Here is an 18,363-nt window from a genome sequence, read left to right on the forward strand (position 1 = left end):
TTTAATATCAGGGGCATAGCTATTCTTGAACCGGGTGGGGGGGATGTCCCTGGGCTCCTGAGTGTAGAGGGCTCACTGGCTGGGCAACAACTTGCTATTCACTCTCCCCCTCCTGCCTCCCTGACTCACATGCTGTTGATCAGAGGATTAATCTTGGCTTCAAAAAAAAAGACAAGAGATCTGACACGATGGCTCAAACATTATTTTTCTTCTCTAAAAGTGTCCACCTTTTGGAGAGCAGCACACAAGTGCGGGGGCAAGTGCTGTAATATGGGTTTCGTGCTATTTGGGTCCAGCACTATCCATAGATCATTCTGGTGTTTCCAGACCAATATTGAGATTCCTTTTTGTGACACATACACTTTCCCTTCTGCAGTACCTCCTTTGTATTCCAGGACAGCAGTGAAGTATCCATTTGTGGCAATAGACAGTGGCGGGCTGTGAACGTGCCTCTGGGGCGGGTGGCGGCGGGAGGCACCTTTAAGAGAGTAAATTAATTCAGTGCTCACCTCTGCCGTGGTGGCACCTGAAAGCTGTTTGGAGCCGCAACATGCCACCCAGCAGCCCCTAAGGCGGTGGAGCGCCTCCACCACTCACCTGGTTTCCACGGAGCCAAGCCCCCGCCAGTGGCCAGGTGAGTGGCAGAGGTGCTTCCCTGCTGTAGGGGCTGCTGGGCACGTTGTGGCTTCAAACAGTGTTCAGGTGCCACTGCGGCAGAGGTGTGCACTGAATTAATTTACTCTTAAAGGTGCCTCCCCCCCCCCGAGGCACGTTCACGGGCCACCACTGGCAACAGAGGAACCTCCATAACGCCGTGGGTGGATATCTTAAGGCTGCAGATGTGATGTAGTGAGGAGTTTATTGTAAAGAAGATTAGAAATGATAGTGTACCAAGAACCAGAATCAGCCAGCATCCACATAATGGCTATGAAGTTTAACTTGACAATGTGGTGAAGCAGGTTCTGACTCTGTCACACTTAGAACATTGTCAGGAAGCGATTCTGCTGCCTCATCCTTCTCATATGTGACTAAGTAATGGAGTGCACAACAGACTTGCAAAGTAATGGAGTACACAGCAGACCTTAACAAAGTGGCCCCCACTTTTTGTATCTGTTGCAAATGACTTTCTGTGCAGGAGAGTGAGCAAAATTGGCTTTGTGGGCAGAGTCTCCACATCGATGGCATTGATAGCTCCTCTTTTCTTATGCCGAAACTTCTGGGGCAGTGCTATATGAGAAGATGGTAGACTCAATGTGCAGTAGCTGTGAAAAAGGCTAGTTCCATGCTAGGGATCATTAGGAAGGGGATTGAAAATAAAACTGCTAATATTATAATGCCCTTATACACATCTATGCTGCAACCACATTTGGAGTACTGCATATAGTTTTGGTCACCGTATCTTATGAAGGATATTGTTGAACTGGAAAATGTACAAAAGAGGGCAATCAAGATGACCCGAGGCCTGGAGCACCTTCCTTATGAGTGACGGCTACAGCATCTGGGGCTTTTTAGTTTAGAAAAGAGGCAACTGAAGGGAAACTTAATAGAGGTCTATACAATTATGCATGGGGTAGTGAGAGAGGGGGAAAAAATCTCTCTGTCCACTCTTTCCACTCTATCAACACTAAAACTTGGCGTCATTCCATGAAACTGAAGGTTGGGGAATTTAGGACCAACAAGATGGAGTACATTTTCACATAATTAATCTGCACGTAATTAATCTGTGGAATTCTTTGCCATGGGATGTGGTGACGGCCATCAGCTTGGATGGCTTCAAAGGGGGCTTAGACATGGAGGACAGGTCTGTCAATGGTTACTATAGTCTGGTGGCTGTGGGTCACCTCCAGCCTCAGAGGCATGATGCCTCTCAATACCAGTTGCAGGGGAGCAAAAGGAAGAGAGAGGGCATGCCCTCACCTCTTGTTGGTGGGCTCCCCAGAGGCATCTGGTGGGCCACTGTGTGAAACAGGATGCTGGACTAGATAGGCCTTGGGCCTGATCCAGCAGGGCTGTTCTTATGTTCTTAAGATTGGGTTTGGAAGGATTTAGACTGAACAGCCTGGATGTCAGGAGGTGGGTTTGGGGACCAAAGAGAGTGATCTGGCACAGCGAGGAGCATTTCCCACCCTCCTAGCCATCTTTAGCTAAGATGATTTTGGTAAGTTTTCACCTAAAACACTCTTTAATATTTTGTCACTAGATTTTAAATCAATTCAATTTTTAGTTGTTATAAAGGGAGGGTTGTTTTGTATTCTATCCAGTAATTTTGTGCAGTTAGTTTGTTAGGACATTTGTCCCAGGTGGGATCCTGTAGAGAGTGTGGGAGAAGAGTCAGAAAGAAAAGTGGAGGGGAAGGAGAATGAAAAAAATGGAGTTGTTGCTGAATAAACCTTTAGTTAAATCTACATAAGATTTCTTGTATGTATGAGGGAAACAGCAATAAAACAGGTGGCTCATCCACTAATCTGAGCTGGGCACCTCTTCACCTTGCATTCTTTCTCCACTTTGCAGCATGTTGATCAGGGTTCATCAAATCATCTATACATTAACACAGCTTCATCAGCTTTAGGGATATGCAAATCGATTTGGCATTCAATCGATACGATTTGAATCTGGCTGTTTCTACTTCAAATCTAATCACCACAAAAAGCCAGATTTGGATTGAATCTAGCTGAATCAATTTGACTTTTACTGTATGGGGTGAGGGGGAGGGATTGTTGTTTCTTCCCTGAAAACTCCCTGGCAGGTTTCCTGCTTCTGATGTACTTAAAACTTCTTTAAGTACATCAGAAGCAGGAAACCTGCCAGGGAGCCAGTTGGACCATTAGACAATGAGGGAGTGAAAGGGATTATTAAGGAGGATATGGAGGTTGTAGAGAAGCTGAATGAGTTCTTTGCATCTGTCTTCATGGCAGAGGATACTGAGCATATACCTGTTCCTGAACCAGGCTTTTTAGGGATGGAGGCTAGAGAGCTGAGTCAGATAGAAGTGACAACGGATGATGTTCTAAACTGTCTGGAAAAACTGAAAGCTAACAAATCACCAGGGCCGGATGGCATCCATCCAAGAGTCCTCAAAAAACTCAAATGTGAAATTGCCGACCTCCTTGCTAAAATATTTAACTTATCCCTGAAATCAGGCTCTGTACCAGAGGATTGGAGAGTAGCAAATGTAACACTGATTTTCAAGAAGGGATCCAGGGGCGATCTGGGAAATTACAGGCCGGTTAGCCTAACGTCCGTTCCAGGCAAATTGATGGAAAGCATCCTCAAGGATAAAATTGTAAAGCACCTAGAAGAACAGGCCCTGCTGGGAGTGAGCCAGCATGGCTTCCGCAAAGGTAAATCTTGCCTCACCAACCTTTTGGACTTCTTTGAGAGTGTCAACAAGTGTGTGGATCAAGGTGATCCAGTTGACATAGTCTACCTGGACTTCCAAAAAGCTTTTGACAAAGTTCCTCATCAAAGACTCCTGAGGAAACTTAGCAGTCATGGGATAAGGGGACAAGTACATGTGTGGATTGCTAACTGGTTGAAAGACAGGAAACAGAGGGTAGGTATAAATGGAGAGTTTTCACAATGGAGGGAAGTAAGAAGTGGGGTCCCCCAGGGATCTGTACTGGGACCGGTGCTTTTTAATTCATTCATAAATGATCTAGAAGCAGGGGTGGCCAAATTTGCAGATGATACCAAACTCTTCCGGGTAGTGAAATCCAAAACGGATTGTGAGCAGGTCCAAAAGGATCTCTCCAAACTGGGGGAGTGGGCGACAAAATGGCGAATGCGGTTCAATGTTAGCAAGTGTAAAGTGATGCACATTGGGACAAAAAAACCCAACTTCAAGTATATGCTGATGGGATCCAAGCTGTCGGTGATGGACCAGGAGAGGGATCTTGGGGTTGAGGTGGACAGCTCGTTGAAAGTGTCGACTCAATGTGCGGCAGCTGTGAAAAAGGCCAATTCCATGCTAGGGATCATTAGAAAGGGGATGGAAAATAAAACGGCTAACATTATAATGTCCTTATACAAAACTATGGTGCGACCACACTTGGAGTACTGCATACAATTCTGTTCACCACATTGTTGAACTGGAGAAGGTACAGAAGAGGGCAACCAAGATTATCAGGGGTCTAGAGCACCTTTCTTATGAGGCAAGACTACAACACCTGGGGCTTTTTAGTTTAGAAAAAAGACGACTGCGGGGAGACACGATAGAGGTCTATAAAATCATGCATGGTGTGGAGGAAGTGGAGAGAGAGAAATTCTTTTCCCTCTCACACAACACTAGAACCAGGGTTCACTCCATGAAACTGATTGCCAGGAGGTCTAGGACCAACAAACGGAAGTACTTTTTCACACAACACGTGATCCACTTGTGGAACTCTCTGCCACAGGATGTGGTGATAGCCAACAACCTGGATGGCTTTAAGAGGGGTTTGGATGACTTCATGGAGGAGAGGTCTATCAATGGCTACTAGTTGGAGGGCTGTGGGCCACCTCCAGCCTCAAGGGTGTGCCTCTGAGTACCAGTTGCAGGGGAGTAACAGCAGGAGAGAGGACATGCCCTCAACTCCTGCCTGTAGGCTTCCAGCGGCATCTGGTGGGCCACTGTGCGAAACAGGATGCTGGACTAGATGGGCCTTGGGCCTGATCCAGCAGGGCTGTTCTTATGTTCACTAGAACACCAGTGGGGGGAGGGGCTTTTTGCGCAACAACACCAGTGTTCTGGCTAAAAGAACACCAGGCAATCCCTTTAAATGGCCCTCCCATGCCTTTGCAGAGGCCATTTAAGAGCGGCTTAGCCCAGCTCTGGCTATCAGTTAGCATGAGCAGCCGGCAAGGCTGGCCGCAGGGAGGGATGTTGGGTCTGGTCACAGGCTCCTGCCACTGCCATCTCTGCACTAGTTAAAAGGCGCCTACATGTTCCTCTTCTTCATCGGAGAAGTGGCTGGCAGCTGCAGGGGCATGGAGGGTTGGGTCACCGCCCCTCGCCCCCGCCCCGCTGCAGGATCTGCACAATAAAGATAATTTCAGAGTGCCCCAGCACATCTTTGTTTTTATTTTTAAAGGCAATTAAATGAGGCTCTCCCCCCCCACCCCGCAACACACAGCACAGGTCGAATCGATTTGGAATCAATTAGAATCCAATCAAGTCAGAATCAAATCGAACTGGTTTCAAGCAGGTTGGAATCATGTTTTGATTCAAACATGAAACAAATCTCAGTTTTCAATTGGTGTACATCCCTAATGAGCATTGTATACAAGGAATACATAAAACACTCCTTCTTCATTGTGTAACCTTTCCTGGCATGCCTGGATGGTGGTGGTGGGTGCTAATGGTAGATAAGAATGGAGAGGGTTGCTCTGTAATAGGGGGTTTAGAAATATTGCCTTGCTGGGATATGTGCATTAAGATTCCAGGAAAGAGGTCATTTTATGTAATGACCCCCTCCCCCTTCATCCTTCCCCTTCACTTTCTCTAGCCCACACAACCTGTCTCACACACTGTCATCTTCAACATATATTTTAACTGGAAATTTAAGATTTGAAAGATGTTCAGTATTCCCAGCCTAAGGCCCAGATGACTGCTGAGCGTCTGCATTTTGTACCACTTCACACCAACAAGCATAAAAAGTAAACTTTGACATGGTGCTAACTTCAGATTATGTTCTTCTTATTGGTAATTGCAGATTTAAAATTACATGCGAAAATCCAATAGAAAAGATTTATTTTAGTAAGGTTCAGGATGTTGGGCCGCGTCCAGAGCTCACTTCCAATGGTTTTACTGCAGCTCAGGTCTTATTATCAAAACAGATGTGTTTCATACCCACTTTGAATGAAATGAAAAGGTTGATTATCTCAAAGCAGTAAAAGAACTATGGTGCTTTTTATTTTGTGAGTTGGCATGTGCCAAAACCCAGAAGGTTCACCATTTGAATAAATTCTGTCACCAAGAGCTGTGGCATTTGTTGAGCTGAAGCTATTGGGACTTTCACTGCCATTGCCTCTGAGCAAAATAGCTGCAGAAAGCTTGTATTTTAAAATATCAATGAATGTCTGTCTGACTATTGTTGGAGAGTGTAGTAAAAAATGGCATATCCCATACCTTTTGGAGGAAATACCTGAAAACACTGGGAATCTCTCTTTTATTTTCTCTTGTTTTTAGGGCTGCACTGAAACTTTTCCTGTTTCAGTTTTGGAAGCAAATAATAGTGCTTTGGAACGAGACAGAAATATTCCTGAAAAGTCAGCAAATGTGTGAGGTATATTACCTTAAACAAAATCCTATTCACTGCCATTTGTTTCCCTTATCTGCTGCTTTGGTGCCCGCCCCAAATCTAGTTCTGGCTTTGTTCTCCTTCCCAGCCAGTCAGGGACCATGTACTGAAAGTGGTGATGTCACAATGCTATACAACTAATCAAATCTGACTCTGCTCAGGCCACTGAGAAAAAATAAAACCAAGTCAGAATGAGTAAATCTTCCTAGATGATCACATGGGTGATCCTCTGCAATCACATAGTGAACTGATAACATTACTGAGAGCACCCAAGGCCTATTTGGAGGAATGCATCCTACACAGATAAACACTTCCAACAACTTTTGGGAGGCATCCACTGAAAGATGTGCTGCTTGTGATTCTGATGAAAATTTGACTTTAGTCAAAGCTTTCTATGTTTCCTCCTGAGGAGGAATCTTCAGTTTTGGTTTGAATTTCACTCTAGGCATAACTTATATTTCCACAAACAATAAGAGACACCCTATCCCCAAAGTTGGTCCCACTACTTCTCCAAGATACTATTAGCTCACTCTCCCTTGCTCTGTCATTATCACATGACACCACTGGTCTTCCACAACAGGCCCTCTTGATTCTAGCATCATGCAGTAGCTCGCCTACCATATGGCTATCATACAGAGGCTCTCCTTTTTACAACCCATACATTTATTTTCCCTGCTTCCTCTCTCCACCCATTTCTTCTCCCACTTCAATGTAAAACATTCCCTTTCCATAGCTTACTCCATTCCTTGCCTTCCTAATGCTCAGATCACAGGGGTCTGGCTTCTTTAGCTGCATCTTTTTGCAATGCCCCCTTTAGCTACTGTTTTTGAATAGCTATGGGGACATAGCTTTCCCTCTCAACTCTATCCACCTGGACCTCTCCAGCTCCACCATGTCTCACCAACCCTGTTAGGGTTGGCAAAAACTTCAGATTTGTCATTAAAATGTCCATTGAGGACAGGGTTGGCTCAAGTGCCTGTGCTGCCTGAGAGGAGCACTGGCGTTACCTGCCCCCTCCACCGCCAGGGGTCATCCATTGCTTCTTGCTGCTGCTGCCACTTCTCATTGCCATTTCCCAGCCAGCTAGTGTGGTGCTGGTAGGTGGCTGGCTGGGTTCTTTTCTCTCTGCTGCTCGCTCGGAGCGAGCAAGAGAGAAGAGAACCCTGCCCGCCAAGCCTTGTGCTAGCCAACTGGGAAGTGGTGTCAGGAGACAAGACGCATAGAGCAGCAAGGCAGGTGAGGTGATGAACCCAGGTGATGATGGAAAGGGGTGGGATGCCTGCAACTCACCACTCCAGGGTGCAGGCACTGCCTGAAGCCATCGCCTCACCTTGCCTCATTGGCAAGCTGCCCCTGATTGGGGACATCTTCAATGGCAACATCGATAAAGGTCTGACTTTCTGGCTGCAGAAAGGCAGAGTTGGACTGCGAAGGGCAATGCAGTTTGGATGAAACCCCTCCTCTGTGTGATTAGTTAAAGGTGCCATGGATGGGGAGTGGGGCCATGTGTGCCCACACTCCTCCCACAGGCATTTACAATTGCCATTTCAAACTGTTGTCCAAAATGGCCCTGTGTTATGTAGCCAGCTAGATAAGGTTACATGATGATATTATTTATTATTTTATTTATTCGATTTATTTTATATAAATAAAATAAGATATCAATTTATTTTATATAAATAAAATAAGATATCACTGAGAACACATGAGGGTGATGTGAATGAAGACGCAAAGATTCCCACAAAGTGCCAAAAAATAATCAGAGGGAGGAATTTGTTTGGCTCTGACAAAACGAGACTAGTTTGAGTTCAGTTTTACTTCTGACACCAACTTATTATTTGACATTCTCTATTCCAGCCAAGGCTGCAATCCATATTTCTTTTTATTTTCCAGGCATAGTTTAATCTATTACATTGTGTGGCAAAATAGTCATTGTTTGGGTTGCCTCTGTATTGTAACAACCTGCAGAATCTCGACAACACCTATAGATGGCAGCATTTCACAAAGAACTCTCTCTCTAGCTCCCCCACCCACTCCCAAAGAGAAAACAGTTCTGTAATCTGTTGACAGGATTAAGAATTCCTGTTGTTTTACAGGAAGTAAATAAATCCTCATGGTCTTTTGTAAACCTCAGAAGTGTATGAGAATGCTTAAAAATTGTTTATACTATGGTAAAAGTATCAAATGGATATTTACAGCATTTAAACCATTACCTCAGATTGATGTGGATTGGTCTGAAAAGCCAGCCTGTTTGCATTATCCCGTTTAGGAACATCTGTCAAATTCTTGTGTGATGGGTATAATCGTCAAGGGTTAGGGTTTTTCTGCTTGCCTGGTGTCTACTCAACTCACAGGGAATGAGGCATGTGTGGAGCTTGGGGAGTTTACAGTGTTGGTCTGAAATTCACTGATAAAATTCTAAACGCGAATTGATTCTATAATATAATATATTTTTGTGGATACATTGCAATAAACTGTAAATAGGATGGTACTGCTGAGCATGTACAGAGTAGGGATGTGCACGGAACTGTTTGGTACTCCATTCTAGGAGCGCCAAACTGGTTCCTTGGACTGGTGTTCGAGCCGGTTTGGAGGGGGTGTGTGTGAGAGGTTTCTTTAAGGGGCAGGGGAGGTGCTGCCTACCTGCCAGCCCCTGGCTCACCGCTCCCCCTCCCGGGTGCTTTCGTAAAAAGCAGGCGTGTGGGGCTGCAGCGTCACTCCCTGCGCTCCCGTCGGCAGTGGCTGATGTGTGTGCACAATGCATGCACACGCGTCCCACTTCTATGGCAACACTGACTGGGTTAGGGTTAGGATGTGCACTGGTTCCGTGCACATCCCTAGTACAGAGTGCATTTCTCTTGCTAGACTGAGGTAACAGCCCTTTCTATGCATCTAAGAGCAAGGCTTCTAAGGCAGAGGGCAAAGTACAGCACATATTTTGCACTGGTTCTCATGTTCAGTCTGATGTTAATTTGTCAAAAATTTAAGATTCCCACCACACATGCTCCCACAGAGCATGTTGTCAAAACTCAGAAATTTCCCCTGATCTCGGATTGGCACTGTGCCAAACCAACATGAAATCAAAACTGTCACTCTAACTTCAGATCTAAGATTACCAATCTCAGCTTCATGTTGGTTTGTCATGGTGCCAATTTGAGATCAGAAGTTTCTGAGTTCCCATGATATATTCTGATGACATGTTCCCACAACATGTTCCCGTTCCCAATCCCACATGCAGGGTGGGAATTTTAGATTCCCAATAAATTAACATTTGATTGATCATGAGAACCAGTCCATTATCATGGTGCAGTCTTTCCAACAACTTTGTAAGGTCAGTATTATTATTATCCCCATATTGCAGCTGAGGCTGAGAGGTAGCTTGCTTCTATCTAGTGAGTTTATGGCAAAGGCAAGATTCAAACCCAGAAATTATCTTCAGTATTTATTGCCCGATAAGAATGATGTAATCTCTTTAAACATTGCCCAGTTTTGTTTGTCTGCTTGTAGAACTCGGCAAGAGCTGACTGCTTTTCCATAAGGCATTTATCAGCTGTTTGTATCATGATTTTTCTGGTCTGTGACTGTAATAAAGGTAACTACTAAAACTGGAAAGCACTAATTCACAGAATCCTAGTACATTAAGTGCAGGATACACAGAAGTTTTCATTAGGCAGAATGGGAGGAAAAATGCAGCTGTTATAGATTGGCTGATAAGATTAAATCTCATTTCAGTTTGCCCTTATTGCCCCCAAAGATTGCCAGGAGGCAGTAAGGGCAACTTACCATGCTAAGTAATTGCTGGCAGAAATAGTTGTGCCTTCTGTGCATCTCTTAAATGTGTAGGAGAATCTAAACCTAGATCTTGGCCCCTTCGCCCAGTATTTTCCAACCTTTTTCATCCTGTGGCACACTTACATAAAAAGGAAATTGGGACACACTGCCAGCCCAATACACACACACACCACAAACTTTTTTTTGGCAATAGCAAGGCCTTGGTATGATTTTTATCTTATTTATTTTTGTATGTGTTGCTGCTGGGCACAAATAGCCCTAAGAGACAGAGTCCAATGTTTCCCATTTAAGTAGTGTTGCACAAGTGCGGATTTGCTGTTTTAAGTAGTTGTACAACTGCGCTCTTGCGCAACACTGCTGAGGCTGGCTTTCATATGTGCTTGGAGATCATATTTCCATTTCTACGTGCAATCCACTGGTTATAGTTCCATGTTATTTCCCCCCACCCTGTTATCCAGAAACATGAATAACCAGATCTATGAATGACACCCACACCTGCAAAAATGCTTGAGGAACATAGCATTAGAATTGCCCCAGCAGAGAGGTGAAAAATATTTGAATTATTTATTTATTATTATTTATTATTAAAACTTTTATACCGCCCTTCCAAAAGGCTCAGGGCGGTTAGAATTATACAGTAAAGCTGAAAAAGACTGCAATCTCCTTCAGTCTCCTAGATCCTTGCTTATGTTAATCGAAAATTGTAGTAATTGGCTTCCAATATTTTGCCCCTATGAATGGTTAAATGAGGTTCCAACATTAAAACTGTTTACATGGCTGAAGCTGTATGGCATTTATCCCACTTCTTTATTCACTGAGCCTTGCTCAGTGTGATTAGAAAAGTAAGCAGAAGCATTTTGGCTAATTTCATTTCTCAGTGGGAGAGGAGAAAGCTTCCATTGGTATGCTGTTCCTAGCGGGTGGAATAACTAATACTTCCTTATGAATCCACCCCCCATCCATTATTCCATATTTGAAATACTATTATGATTAGGTAGCCTGGGAACCTATTTAATTTTCAAATATTAGCTTTGACGCTCACTTCCCCCCCTAAAAAGTAACTTTTATACTTTTATAAGAGGAAGAATCTCCTGAGATTTCATTTAGTAGTGTTTTCTATGCAAGAGGCTGTATGGTTTCTTTTTAACTCAAGGGCAGGGACAGGCAGGGTTATGGGTAGCCTGGGATAAAATATAACCTGAAAGTCTGTGCCAAAAGCCAAATTCTAACAAAATAGCTGAATATGAACAAAAGCCAATTTCTATAACCTGTTAAAGTCATACCTCCCCCGTCCCCTGCTAAATTATTCTGTTTTACTCAGTGTGAGAGGAAAGGAGATTTGCAAAGCCTTGAAGCATCACATAGACTACTAGCAATACCACTCCCCATCCTGCACCCTAGCTTTTGAGATGTCACCTGGGATTGATAAACCATGTTCTTAGCCATAAGGATAAGTCTATATTCTTGGCCATAAGGACTAGAATCTTATTTTTAAAACATTACAGCAGAAATTGCCCAAAAGGTAAATTCAGTGTCCAATATTACATTCTGTCCTTTTTCTGAATTTGCATGGAATTGCAGAATACATAGAGTCCTAAGTCGAATTCTCCTCTGTGTTAGGAAGGGAGAAACAGCAGTGTGGGCAGATGTGGCAGGTAGGGAGAGCACATTTGAAGTTCTCAGACTTAGGACTACTGCCACCCTTGGGTAGCTGGGCTTCAGGTACATTGTAATCCCCAAAGTAAGCACAGGAACCCTTGCAAGTGATGGAGATGGACTGGAAAACACGGCAACTGCTTTGCCATTCTGCAACCCTGGCGGAAACTATTGAAACAGACAATGAGATTAAAAACGAACAAACAGGAGGTAAGGTTCAGGTAGCTGAACATATGTTGACTGAGTGGGCAGGATGCATTGCAGTTGATATACAGAAGGGAGATTCAAGGTCTTAGCAATAATAAATAAAACACACCACCATTGGACATATCTACACTATAGACTTAAAGCAGTTTAGCAGCTATTCCTTCTCCCCAGAAAAAAATTAGAAACTGCAGTTCAGGTTTCATCAAGGGGATGCTAGGGGTCTCGAACAGTGGATGGATTCAGATGTCATTGAGAATCAGCAGCTAGGTCCAAGTGTTGGTTTCTGAAGTGCACTTCTGAGCCCAACTTCTGCTGTCAGAGTGGCTATGCTAGCATTGGAGGTGTCATCTGAATGTGCCAATGTTGGTATTTTCTGCTTTACTTGTGGTTCTGAACCCAAGATCTGTAAGCAACTTCACATCTTGGGTTACAGATGTTTGGTTTGGAACTACAGATAGGGTTGAATATGCTGACACTGGTGGGTTCAGATGACACCCTAATGTTGGCATAGACATCCTGAAAGGGGAAGTTGGGCTTGCGGGCATGCTCCAGGAACTGGTGGTTTGGTCGGGCTGCTGGTCCTCTGTGATGTCTGAACCTGCCCAGAGTATTTTCAGCACCATTATGATACTACCATTCCCAGGCTTCATTGCAGAAAGTCCTCACAGTCAAATTGCTACAAAACATCTATATGTTGTGTAGCAGTTTAAGTGTAGATACACCCAGTGGAACCCATGCATCACACCATCTTGAAATTTTACTCAGTAATGTTCCAGCAAATGACTCGTATGATATTGTATCATCTTCCCTGTTGTCTGAACCTGCCTATTATATCAGGGTCAGGGATGATTCAGCTCCTGAGCAATTTGGCCCAGGAGGATCTGATTCCCAGATCCTTAGGAAGTTGAGCATTCCTGGGTTATGAATTGCACAAACAAAAAATAGCATAATTTTGATCTGTCTTCCAGTAGCATAAATAAGATTTGAACATTAATTTAAAACTATATTCTCACAATCACATATTAAATATTGATGAGAACATGCTATTTGGTTTTATACTGAAGATGAAGATTTTTACAGAACCTACTCATTACAAAGATTCATCATGAAAACGAGAAACTAAACAAAAGTATATGTGGGGCAGAAAACCCTGCTGATGTGCTGAAGTTTTTATTAATCACCCAAAGCTCAAGATATTGTCAGGCCCTTATTCTTTGAAATTGGGCCTTACAGATCTGCTCGTTATAGTGAAAATCGTTTGACTGTAGAGCTTCCTTTTAGACAGGAGGACACTTTGATCACACACTTGACAATGAAGATAGGTTTGCAGAGGTAAGGGCTGATTTGCTGACATAAGCAAGCTGGTTTTCCTCCTGTCTCTAAGTGAAAACTTATGATCATGTGCTTAGATGCTTTTTGTCTGTCTTTATCTTTCCTTTTCATCTAATAGTGATTTTTTTTTAAAGTTGGCATATGACTGAAATCATGAAAATGGATTTATTTATTACATTAGGAAACAAGGCTGCTGTTTCAGATGACTCTTTTTTTCTTTCTTTTTTTGGTTATGACAAAATTGTCAAAAGGGATTTAACTTCCTTTCTTTCCAGATCACATGGCTGATGTAAAAACACCAGTGCCCAGCAAAGGAATTCCTCTGACTGTTATTAAAGACAGATCTGATTTTTGCAAAAACCTTGTGCTATTTCTGAGATAAGTAAATGGCACAGAAATAAACAATGTGACATTTTATTTCTACACTCTGCCCAAGACACAAACCACATACTGCTTTGGAAATATGAAACATGACAAATCATTGTTTTGTTTTGTTTTTGCACGTCAAACCAAAGAAATTGTACGCTTCCTTGTGAATTATACCACTGTGTTTCCATAGGTAAGCTGTGGTTCTTTTATTGCTTAAAATATTGCAAGATTGAGACATGTACTTAAAAAACAACAACCCCCAAAACAAATGTTTCTGCCATTTTGAAAATGGCTACTCCAAATAAATCTTGGTGGTTCTTAGAAAATAAATCAATAAATATAGATTTGTCAAATGAATCGGTTTAAAAATTCATACTAAAACCTGGCAAAGCACATAGGCTCGGGCACACATCTATGTTTATGCCTGCTGACTACAGCATCAAATGTAATCTTGCATGCTCAGTCGTCACCTCAAACACAATGAAGTCATCCTCATGACTGGGCAGGCATGGCAGCGGGCGGGCAGTGGGGAAGGCTGCAGAAGTCCGCCTTCCCCGCAGACTATCTCTGAGGACTGTCTGGTAACACAGATCACACACCCAGATGGCCCTCTGCTGCCCCAGGGAGCGCAGAAGCACAGGGGCCAGGCCGTATTGTCCCAGCCCCCTGAAATCCCACAGGCAAGTGCACTATGCATTGTGGGGTGTCCCCCCCAGTGATGGGCGGATGGGTCACTGTTGCTGCACCAGCTGAAAGCAGCTGGTACTGACACACAATCTCTTCAATGATGTTAAGGGAGCACTCGCTCCCTTAACCTCATTTAAGAGGCAGGCTCCATAGGTGGGTCTGCCACCGAGGTGCCTCTGGGATCCATGGGGATCCTGATGGTTTCAAGGGCAGTCAAGCCTGGGCTTGTCTGCTTGTGAGAACAGCCTCAATTTGTTTACAAATTGAGGTTGCAGATACCCAGCCACTTTAGGATGTGTTGAGCTGTGCTTACCATGAGCATTGGTGGTTGAATAATTTAAGAGACACATGCATAAAATCCAGTTTGGCACATATTATTGATCCGGGGGGTGGGGGTAGGGGTGCGGGGAAGTGGGTTATTCAGGATAATGCAATGTCGCACATACTTATCGCACACACCGAGCTGCAAGGCACTTAGAATTGTTATGTTTTGCTACTGAAGCTGGTGCTTGCACAATGGAAGGCTCTGTCGGGGGCTGAGCCATGGGCGGCAATCAGAGTGCAGCAAGGAAACAGAATCATGAGACAATTGTTGGCCAGGCAAGCTCTGTGTCCAAACAGGAAGTCTCTACCGGCCTTCCTGTTTAGGAGGGTTGAATGGTTAGTCTGGATGGGTGGAGGTATTTCAGAACCTGGCAACTTTTATGATGCGCTGGTCTCTCTTGTGCCTCATCACACTGGACAGCCACACATGGAGCTGAAGATTCATGGCTCTAATCCCATGGAGCCCTAAAAACTCCATCATTCTTCTAATAGAGGATGCCTGAGGAGCAGCATACCCTGTATGCCCTCTCCAGAAAGGAGAGAGAGAAGAAATTTTGGAGAATTATATCCTGTGGTATCTCATCATGCAAACGAATGAGCCCCCACCCTTAGCCAGTTCATGTGTGCTATTGATGAAGGGGTGTGACATTGCAAAGCATAAGAATGGTGTCTAAAAGCTCTGATCCTTCGGCCAGGTTGGCCAAGAAAAACCAAACAAGTTACAAAATAAAGCAGAGATGAACTCTTCAACATTTGCTAAGATGAGCATGTATTTGTAACCAAAAGTGAACATAAGAACATAAGAACAGCCCTGCTGGATCAGGCCCAAGGTCCATCTAGTCCAGCATCCTGTTTCACACATTGGCCCACCAGATGCTGCTGGAAGCCACAGACAGGAGTTGATGGCATGCCCTCTCTCCTGCTGTAAGTGCTAGTATCAAGTGTTGAATAACCAAGTGAAGAGAAATCCACTTATGAGCCTACATGTGTTAACCACTCATGGAGTGGCATATATGCATCAGCCCTTAGAAAATTTGGTACTTTCTCTTGCAAAGTGACCAAAACTACTCACAAAGAGATGGGCACCATAGAGCACAAACACAATTGTCTGAACTTTAATCACACAAGGAGGAAGCTTTGCACTGAAAGTGGGCAGGACTACATTGGCCACCCATATAAACATCACCCACCCCATTTTGCAGATCAGCAAAATGCTATGACACAATGCATGTAGCTTGCTGGTAAAAACAGATGTGCAGGATCATGCATATTTGACATTACCACATTAAGACTTAACTCATAATGTGGTGAAGTCAACTGTCCCTAAAGTACTTCCATCATTAGCTTCAACTGGTTGAGACTTTAAAAATAAAATAAAATCAGGGACATCATTTAGACAAGGGGATATTCCTCCCACTACTGGCTTCCAGACCACATATGATTATCCTCAGGACCACCAAGGTATTGTCTCTGGTTATTATGGCATATAAGAACCATAGCAAATGCTCTTGTAATATTTTGGTGGGTTTTGTGGTGTTTTGTTTCCTTTTGCAGTTTAATCTTTAGTACATCCAAGAGTCGGCCTTGAATATATCTTTGACCCCATAATTAACCTATTGAAACTATACATGGTGCTTGCATTGTTTTTATTATTTTATCCTATGAAGTAGAGATTTGAGTTTTCACATTAAATATAGATTGTTAGATAAAACAGCCAAATTCTTAATCATCTTACTCAAATGAAAGTCCCACCTCTTTCAGTAGGAAATGTCCTATTAAATGTGCTTAGCACTGCAGTCAGACTCTTTATTACATTGCCTTGGGGTCCCAGGATGAAGGGCAATATACTAAAATTAAATAGGGAGCAACATCAGAGTCATCATGTAGACCTGTAGACCTTGTAGGTAAGTGGAAGTTGTAGGTAAGTGGGTCTTGCCTATACATTTCTCTAGTATTCTATAGGAATACCATACCTTCTAACTCTTCACTGAAGATGGGGACATGCCTGTGAATGTGTCGGGGTGTGGTCGAGTAACCTGGGAAATGCAGCATAGAATTCTGATTATAAGCATGTCACAAATGGTAAGCAGGTAATAAGGTGCATGCAGAGCTTCAGATTATCAAAGGCAGAAGAGCCAAATCCATACCCCAGAACATTTCACTGATGGAAATAGGGACGCACATCTAACAGCTAATTCTCATACCAAAGATTATAACCCCTACCTCCATTATAGAGTGTTGACAACTGAAATCCACCCACTATATGCTATGTCCTGCATATTGTCTTAGCATTATAGACACAATGTGTCCGTCCACCCATTTGGAGATTTAATTTCTAGACACTGGGGCGGGAGCTAGATTCTGAAGAATAACAACTCTAGCAACTTGCATGAAAAAAATGGGGAAAGGCATACCCAAGATGGCAAAATGTTAACATATTCCAGAAACAGGATCTGCTCCTGCTAAATAGGGACAGTTGGAGCAAATGGAATACTTCAACATGGTGAGGCTGCCACAACAGTGCAGTAGCCTAGTGCCTGCTTTACAGAAAAAGCAGAACACACTGTATTTTTCATGCAAACCACGTTCTCTAACCTGCCCTTTCTACCACCTACCCAGGAGGACCAGCTATACCATGTAAGCAACATAGATGGCTGTTTTGTGGTAGCAATAACATCTGAACAGCATTCAGTCCCAGGATTCCTTGCAACACTGCACAAGGTGCTGGAGTGCAATTCTCATGTGCAACTGGGTGTGATCCAAGAGCTGCTCCTCAGCATCTTCTGTGGCACTGCAAGAGATGTTGGGCCTTGGATCATATGACTGCAGCTACTTAGAGCAGGGCCTGCTTCAAAACTACCTTCATCAAATGCAAATCCATCCATTTTGACTCTTATCTTCCACCTGAGAGCGACTTTGATAAATCCCCAATCGTATATATTTGTCTATTTCAGATGCAGCCAGGGGCTCCCGTGCATTACCAGCCCTTTCCCCTCTCTTACCCTGACTTATCTCAAACCCTGAACCCCTTTCAGCAGCATAAATATATTATTTTGTGTGGACATGCAAAGAGCAGGGATCAACATCACATGTACTCCACTCCTCTAGAAGCTGGGAAGATCTGAAAGAAGCCTTGAGTGATATGAATTTTAGATATGGGGGTGGCTCCAATTCAACAGGCCTGTAGGCAACAGATGCCATATGATCTGAAGGCTTCTCCACCCCCATCCTAAAATGTTGTGTGGAATGAGGTTCCTTGTATTTTTGTATTGCATTGGAGTGCGACTGAAAGAAAGCTGAATTGTAGAATCATTGTAGAATCAGAGCAAGTGATTATAGTGATGGTCTCTTTGGCTGTTTACAGACAGACATTTTACCAAGCTGAGCAAATGCATGCTGGATTGAAACAAGTATTTGATTGGGGTGGGCTAGTAAAATGATATCCTTCATTTGCACTGTGCGGTATCCCTACTTTTCATAGAAGTGGGATTTCTAGATTGCCACCTGCCAAGTACACTGTACATCTTGGTTACATTGTTTTTCAACTCTGCAGCAATGGCAGCTTAGTTTTGTCCTTGAAACACACACACACACAACCCAGAACAAATCAAAACAACTAGCTCTACACATAGCAGTTATAATAATCCCTCCCCAACCCCCTTTCCATTTTTGCTATTTCATTCTTTTAACAGGGAATTAAAAAAAATGAGACATACTG

At 43.5% G+C, this 18,363-nt stretch overlaps 1 long non-coding RNA gene across 2 annotated transcripts in view; it reads right to left on the reverse strand.

The window, feature by feature from the left end:
- Positions 1–18,363, reverse strand: part of LOC128324450 (uncharacterized) — a 40,618-nt gene that overhangs the window by 21,217 nt on the left and 1,038 nt on the right. For both annotated transcript variants that reach the window (XR_008306865.1, XR_008306864.1), the window contains exon 2: positions 16,619–16,681. This is a non-coding gene — a long non-coding RNA (uncharacterized LOC128324450). The remainder of the gene's footprint in view (positions 1–16,618; positions 16,682–18,363) is intronic.

This window comes from Hemicordylus capensis, chromosome 4, assembly GCF_027244095.1.
Source record: "Hemicordylus capensis ecotype Gifberg chromosome 4, rHemCap1.1.pri, whole genome shotgun sequence".
Lineage (NCBI taxonomy): Eukaryota > Metazoa > Chordata > Lepidosauria > Squamata > Cordylidae > Hemicordylus > Hemicordylus capensis.